The sequence below is a fragment of the Zea mays genome, chromosome 4, assembly GCF_902167145.1.
Source record: "Zea mays cultivar B73 chromosome 4, Zm-B73-REFERENCE-NAM-5.0, whole genome shotgun sequence".
NCBI classification, from domain to species: Eukaryota; Viridiplantae; Streptophyta; class Magnoliopsida; order Poales; family Poaceae; genus Zea; species Zea mays.
The window spans coordinates 66,566,058-66,574,191 of record NC_050099.1 but is presented as its reverse complement, the minus strand read 5'-3'; positions in this window follow the sequence as shown (position 1 = coordinate 66,574,191).

The window sequence follows — 8,134 nt, the reverse complement described above, 5'->3', positions numbered from 1 at the left end:
GTGTTTGTCGCCTTTCCGATCCGACTTGTGGGAAGAGGATTTCTTCTCCTTCCCTTTCCCTTTGTTGAAGGAGTTTTTCTTCTCTTCCTCTTGTTGCGGGACTCTTCCGATGAAGTCGACCCGTGGCTTGTAGCGGGCTTGTCGCCGGTCTCCATCTCCCTCTTGGCGAGTTCTCCCGACATCACTTCGAGCGGTTAGGCTCTAATGAAGCACCGGGCTCTGATACCAATTGATAGTCGCCTAGAGGGGGGTGAATAGGGCGAACCTGAAATTCAAAAATAATCACAACTACAAGTCGGGTTAGCGTTAGAGATATAATCAAGTCCGCGAGAGAGGGTGCAAAACAAATCACAAGCGAATAAAGAGTGTGACACACGGATTTGTTTTACCGAGGTTCGGTTCTTGCAAACCTACTCCCCGTTGAGGTGGTCACAAAGACCGAGTCTCTTTCAACCCTTTCCCTCTCTCAAACGGTCCCTCGGACCGAGTGAGCTTTCTCTTCTCAATCACTTGGAACACAAAGTTCCTACAAGGACCACCACAAGATTGGTGTCTCTTGCCTCAATTACAAGTGAGTTTGATCGCAAGAAAGAATCAAGAAAGGAGAAAGCAATCCAAGCGCAAGAGCTCGAAAGAACACAAGCAAATCTCTCTCACTAGTCACTAAAACTTTGTGTGGAATTTGGGAGAGGATTTGATCTCTTGAGTGTGTCTAGAATTGAATGCCTAGCTCTTGTAAGTGGTTGGAAGTGTGAAAACTTGGATGACTTGAATGTGGGGTGGTTGGGGGTATTTATAGCCCCAACCACCAAACTAGCCGTTTGGTGGGGCTGACTGTCGTATGGTGCACCGGACAGTCCGGTGCACACCGGACATGTCCGGTGCGCCAGCCACGTCACCAAAGCCGTTGGGTTCTGACCGTTGGAGCTCTGTCTTCTGGGCCCGCCTAGATGTCCGGTGGCGCACCGGACATGTACTGTAGAGTGTCCGGTGCGCCAGTATGGGCGTGCCTGACTTCTGCGCGCGCTGGCGCGCATTCAATGCGCTGCAGGTAGCCGTTGGCGCCGAAGTATCCGTTGCTTCGATGTCACACCGGACAGTCCGGTGTACACCGGACATGTCCGGTGAATTATAGCGGACTAGCCGTTGCGAATTCCCAAAGCTGGCGAGTTCCTGAGGCGCCGTTCCTTGGAGCACCGGACACTGTCTGGTGTACACCGGACAGTCCGGTGAATTATAGCGAAGCGCCTCTGGATTTTCCCGAAGGTGAGGAGTTCAGCGTGAAGTCCCCTGGTGCACCGGACACTGTCCGGTGGTGCACCGGACATGTCCGGTGCGCCAGACCAGGGCACACTTCGGTATCCCTTTGCTCTTTTGTTGAACCCAATTCTTGGTCTTTTTATTGGCTAAGTGTGAACCTTTGGCACCTGTATAACTTATACACTAGAGCAAACTAGTTAGTCCAATTATTTGTGTTGGGCAATTCAACCACCAAAATTATTTAGGAACTAGGTGTAAGCCTAATTCCCTTTCACATTGTCATATGGCTTGACCTATATATAGGGAGAGTGTTCTGATGTTGCTGAATCGCTCTGCAAATATACAACAATAAATTAAATGCTAAATTCTGACCAGATCACGTGGATCGACCTATGCTGGTAGCACTGGTTGGCTCCCTTGAGTCAATTTTCATATCTCTGAGTCGATACCAGTCAAATTTGATGTAAGTAATCATGCATTGAAAGCTATCAACAGGAGGAATAAACCTTCTCAAAGTATGTTTGAGCCAATTGTTTACTCTAGAGCGACGCAGACTACGTGCATGGCCAATGGCACAGAAATGGGCTGAAACCCATCAATTACCCACATTGTTAATCAAATCTAGGGCCAGATAAACATTAAACCATCTATAGGAACATCCCATATCTAATCTACAACATATATCACGCTGGTGATTTTAGGAACATCAGTTGTTGTGTGCCGATTATCATGTATGTGAACATGGATCAGGACCTCCTAAGAAGTCCATCTAGAGTAAACAATGAGACTAAACATGTAGAATAGTGTGTCAAATGCATATAAATCTCTCGAGATACCGCATGCATTTGTTGCAACTTGCATGTTGTGGAGTGTAACAACCGATCAAGGAATAAACATCTAACGATTTAACATTGATCTAAAAACATGAAGCTTAAAGACATAAATAGATTGAAACTACATAGGAAAACTAGTAGATCTTGCCAACAAGAACGTTTAGTACAAGATCTACTAAGGTAAGGTGATAACACTGTACTATCCTAGCATGATCTACTAGAGCTTACCTTGGAAAACCCATGAGAAAGGTGTGGTGATGTGTCAAGGAGATGAAAACCCTTGGAAAGGGGTGGTGAGGTGGGCACGAGGGCGATGGGATCAACTAGGTGCTGACTACTTCGCGATGATGGGACCCCCATTGGATCCTAGACACAACCGACATAGTGGCAACCATAGTAGGAGCAACTATGGGCATGTGATGCAGCCTAGGGGCAAAGCAGCAATGTCGACGCAACAGGCCCCGACCACCACCAAGCGTCGATATGCCCATCAACAATGGTGAGGGTGGCAACATCCCCACAAGGTGCAAGAGTGCTCCCAACTGCAACTGCACGAGTCGCGACGGAGGCGGTAGCGGCAACAGTGATGGTGGGGGTCACAACCTCCCCGCAAGGAGTAGGGGGAGCCTTAGCTACGACCACACAAATAGCGACCGTTGTTGAGGCAGTGACAGCGGGTGCGGTAGCACCCCCATCCTCCTCACCAGGGGATCTGGCCCTAGCAATGACCGGGGGTGCCCAAGTGAATAGAACAAGGAAGGACACTGTAACACTCTGAATTTGGAGGTATAAAATTTCTTTATAATTATCTACCAAATTCAGGTGTTACTCTTGTATCTCTCTCTAGACTCTCTATCTCTCTCTCTTTCTTTTAGCTAGAATTGAATTAATTAGGAGATGGATTAATTATTTATTTTGTCAAAACAATATTAGTCATGAAATGTTGCATCATGCTGAGCTTAATGTATTCTTTGAATTGATGCACATGTTTGAATTAGTTTGAATTTGAATTGAAAACCCTAGGGAAAAAATAGAAAAGCCATTAGAAATTCCAGAGAAAAAGAAAATGCCAATTCAGCCCAGCCATGTCGCGCACGCCCACGTCGCCTGACAGGTCGACCCCACCTGCCAGCGACCGCCCGCGTTCGCGCACAAGCGCTCTCCCTCCCTCTCTCTCTCCCTCCCACTACCCGGTGGGCCAGGCCTATCGATGCCAAACTCATCCGCGCGCGCTTTCTTTCTCTTGTTGTCCCATGGGACCTCCCTGTCAGCAGTTGACCGCCCGTTGCTGTCCGCCCTAGCTGGTCCGCGGACCCTGCCTGTCAGCCATGCCCCTCGTCCCTAACCTCCCGCCCGCGCACACCGCCATGGACGCGCCCACGTTGCGCGTTTCCCGTCCAACTCTGCACGCACACGACCTCCTTTTAGTGCCCGCACCCTACTCACTCACTCCCCTCGCTCAGTTGCGCCTTCAGACGAGCACCCTCGCCCCCTCTCTCATTCTGCGCGCGCCCAGGGAGCTCTGCCGCTGCTCACCGAAGTCCGCCGCCCGTTCTACGATCGCCGTCGAGCCCTCGCCGCGCCCGTTGCCTCGGTGAGTTCCGCCTCACCGTCAGCAACTCGGGACACCCCTCAGTTCGCCCCCAGCCCCTCTGGTTTGCCCGGTCCGCGCTCACCAGAGTCTTCCCCATGCAGTCGAGTCCGCCACCGTCGACCCGAGGCTTCCCTGCGTCCCCGCCATCGCCCAAGCGCCCCAGAGTCTGCACTCGAGGTGAGCAACCTTCCCATGCCCTTATTTCGCTTGTTACTGTCCTAGTGTCTATGTAATTGCTCGCCGGAGTTGATCCGCGCCGCCGTTAGGCCACCTCGCCGCGTTCTGTGCCCTCTGGTGCCCCCGCGCCAGCGTTGCGCCCATGACTGAGTTCGCCATGTCGCCCTGAACGCGCCCGAGCTTTTCCCCAAACTTCTAGAGCCCTGCCATGGCCGTCCCCCTTATCTCCGACGACCTCGCCGCCACGGAGGAGGCAACGCTGACCACCGAGTTGTAAAGCCTCGCGCGCCCCATCGCAACCATCCGTCCTCGATCCAACGACTCAGATCCGAGGATAGAGATTCACGCCCGCGTTCTGCCCCTGGGCTTCGCCGGTCAGCGCCTGCGCCCCCTAGCGCTGGGTCCGACTGGTCAGCCCGCCTTCCCCGTCAAGTCGCTGATAGCCCACCCCTGCTTGTCAGCCGTGCTTGCTTGCCCGCGCCCGCGTGCTCGCTCCCTGATCTAATCCTGGCCGTTCATCTATGATCTAGCGGTTGGAAAATCCTGGTACCCCTTTAGTTTGGAGTTTTGCTAAAGAGACCCTCAGTTCTCGGGTAATAGAACCCGCCGTCCTTGAGTTTTGCGCGCAGGCCCCTGAATTCTTTTAAACAGACCCCTGACCTTTTAAATAATCGTAGATTTGGACTTAGTTTTATATTTCAAACTTTAAAACTTGTTTATTTCATATATTTTTCATATGAACTCCAAATTTAGTGGTTCAAATTGCAAAATGTTCATAGGAATATTTTCTATTCAAATAAATTATGTTCATTCACAGTCTGTGCACTCTAAATTTATGTCCAAGCAATAGGTTAGGTTATGTGTTAATTTATTTGTTTAATAAATAAATAAAAAGGAAAACCCTAGTAGTAAATGAATATTTAATTTTCTGAGATTAATAATATGCCATGTAAGAGTTGATCCCTGGTATAATTGTGTCTCACTAAAATTAGTAGAATTAAACTAATCTCTAAATAAATTAGTCCCTAACATTTAAGTCTATCTCTTGTGTTCATAATGTCCTGTCAAACTTATGTTCACTTGATTGTACATGTTTGGTGTGCTGTTCATTTGTATTTTTCCAAATGTATTGAACGTATGATCATTTTATTTAGACAATGAGCAGTCCGTGGTTCCTGAGTGTGTTGTCGAAGATCTCCCTGAGCAACAACCTGGTGAAGGCAAGTGTCCTCTAACCCATTATGTCTTATTCACTTTTAATTCACTGTCCCGCATTACATTATTGAAACCTAAGGATCGACTAGTCTATATTTACCTTATCCTTGTTTACCCTTTAGGTTATCATGCTAGCATTATGCTATTGCTTTAACTTAATCAATGAACATGATGTGAATATTTATGATACGATGATGTTATCCTGATGATGATGTTGTGATACTATAGGGGACTCAGGCTGTTTCCTGAGTACCTCTCTATAAGGACCTATTCATTAAGTGACAACTCGGGATAATAGTGCAACCATGAGGGTGGAATGGGACACCCTTAGCTGATTAATTAGAGGAACCAGAGGTGTAGTTGTCTTCACCGTAGGGCTGTCAATGGGGTCCGGGCATAGTACTTGCTCTGCCGAGGCTGGTTGCAGAGGTTCTTGATTTGGTTTTGTTAGTCACCCTTCCTTTGGGGAGATGTACCGTGTTTATCAAACTGGAGAAACCTAACAGGCGGCTACGACCTCTGGGAAATCTTTCTAAAGGCTATCTAGTGATACCCTGCCAGGCCACCTAGGTAGTGGTCAATGGAGATTGGCTCTTTCCAGGCAGAATGGGAATCACGACTTGTGGGTAAAGTGTGCGACCTCTGCAGAGTGTTAGAAACTGGTATATCAGTCGTGCTCATGATTAAGAGCGGCCTTGGGATCCTCTTTGATTAGAAGAACTTGGAATACTTTTATGATGATGTTTAATGATGATGGTTATAATTATGATCTCTGGTATTTCCTCTTTGAGGGAGTACATTTGGGTAATAACTGGGTTTATTACTAAAACTTGGCTCTACTAATAATAATAAATACTTAACCAACTAAAAGCAACTGCTTAACCTTAACTCCACATATAGCTAGTCCACTTTAGCCAAACGGGACATTTGCTGAGTACGTTGTTGTGTACTCACCCTTGCTTTACAAACCACCCCCACCCTAGGTTGTCCCTGCTGTACTCAGTGCTCAACATGGAGGACTTTGAGGATTTTAGGACTACGACAAGTTCTTGTTTTCTTAGTGGCAAACCCCCGATCAGCTGCCTGTGAAGGCCTTATCTACTACATTTCGTATTTTCGCACTTTGATGGTATTAATGTATACAACTATGTTATAGACTCTATGGATGTCTTAGACATCTTGATGTAATAAAGTACTTTTCCGCTATTTAATCGCTATGTACGTGAGTTTCTGATCCTAGCACGTACATGGTTTGCATTCGGTTTACCTTCCAAAACTGGGTGTGACATAAGTGGTATCAAAGCCTTGCTGAATGTAGGACTGCTAACCTAGACTAGAATGGTCGCCCTAAGGACTATAGACCTCTACCCTTACCTTGATCATTAGTATCATTTCAAAAGTTGGTCACCTTGACCGATTCTATGTTATTACTCATCTTACAAAATTTTGTCTCAGTTTTCTTTCTGTATACTTGCTGGTCTTATAGTTCTACTCTCACTCTTGTGCTTACAATGTCTTTTGTAAATGATTCGTATTAGATGCACTGCACGTAAGTCAGTGATCCCCTTTTTGCCCTCTTGCCTGGCGGAGCGCCCACTACGCTGCACGGTGACAGGTCAATCTAGCCACCTAGAGAGATTGCATTGTCGCCTGCACGAGGAGCAGGAGTGCCGACGCTAGGAGCAGGAGCAGCAGGACTCTTCCCCCTCGCCTCAGCAGAAGGTGGAGTCTGGGAGGCAGCCTTCCCCTGCACCTCAGCCAGAAATGCCCCTTGCATCACCATAGGGCATCTTGGCTGCTAGAGGAAACCCTGACGGAGACGACGACGACGACGCCGGTGGCAGTTCGAGCCATAGCACAGAGCTCTTGGAGGAGCAGGAGCCGGAGGGATGGATCGCTAGACCCATCACTCGCGATGCTGCTCGCGGGTGTCACTTCTACGACGCTCTCGACACCTTGCTGCGTCGGGCCTTCGACTGACACACTTGGTCTATCGAGTATTGTTGTGTAGTCTACCAGCATCGTTGCGGGTTATACCCGGACCAGTGGGAGGCTACTTGCTTGGTGCGTCGTCCGGACAATGTTCTCCGGGGTGCAGAAGCCTTCTTAGAGCATTATTCTATTTCTGAGAGGGACACTACCGAGGCAGCCATGAAAGATGCTGCACGACGTGCACTTTCGTAGTATTTCCCGTTGTTCAGCAGGGTAGCTGACGGCCTCGACCTTTAGTACTACCCTCGCCGTTCGACGGGCAGTGCTGGAGGTGTGATTGTCTCGCCCATTGGTGAGGGCAAACCTAGGATAAACAGTATGGTCAACCTGGTCGCCGTGCTGAACACCGAGCTGGACCACACCCTTGACGAGTTGGGCAAGGTTCGGGTGGAGGTTGTGGAATTGCGTGCTAAACACGCAGCGCGCCACCATTTGGATGGTGGTTCTCCCGCCCCTATCAGGATTCAGCACCCTTACTGTTCGCCGCTCTGTGGTCGCTTCAATTATGGTACCCTAATTGCAGGACCCAGATAGATTTGGATCCATAGATCAACGGAGTCGGAGTCTATAATAATGATTAATTCAGTGTCTTAGTCTTAGTCAGTCTTAGTTAGAATTAGATTGCTTATCATATGTTTGGATGCTTGTCGTGATGGACTTGTAATGAAGTTGGATCTTTATAATGATTGTCACCAAGGTGTGGGTATTCCCTACCACTTGGTGTAGTTATTAATAAAGTCAGTTGTTTAGTTGCGCAACCCTTTATTTCCACTTTCCTCTTTATCTGAGAAGTTGTGTTGAGAGTCAGTGAAGATGATCAATTGTTCACTGCTATGAAGATTTCCATATAACCATTCTTATGCTGAAAGACTGCAGATTCAGATGTGTTGTGTGTGTTCTTTCTATAGATGTCTGAGAATAGGCGCTGAGGTGCAAGTCATGCTCAGCAAGAGCAGCAGGTACCCCAGGAGGAGGCAGCTCAGCAGCAGTTGCCACCGCCACCCCCGATGACTATTGAGCAGATGTTTCTGATGCAGACTCAAGCAGTCCAAGCAACTGGTCA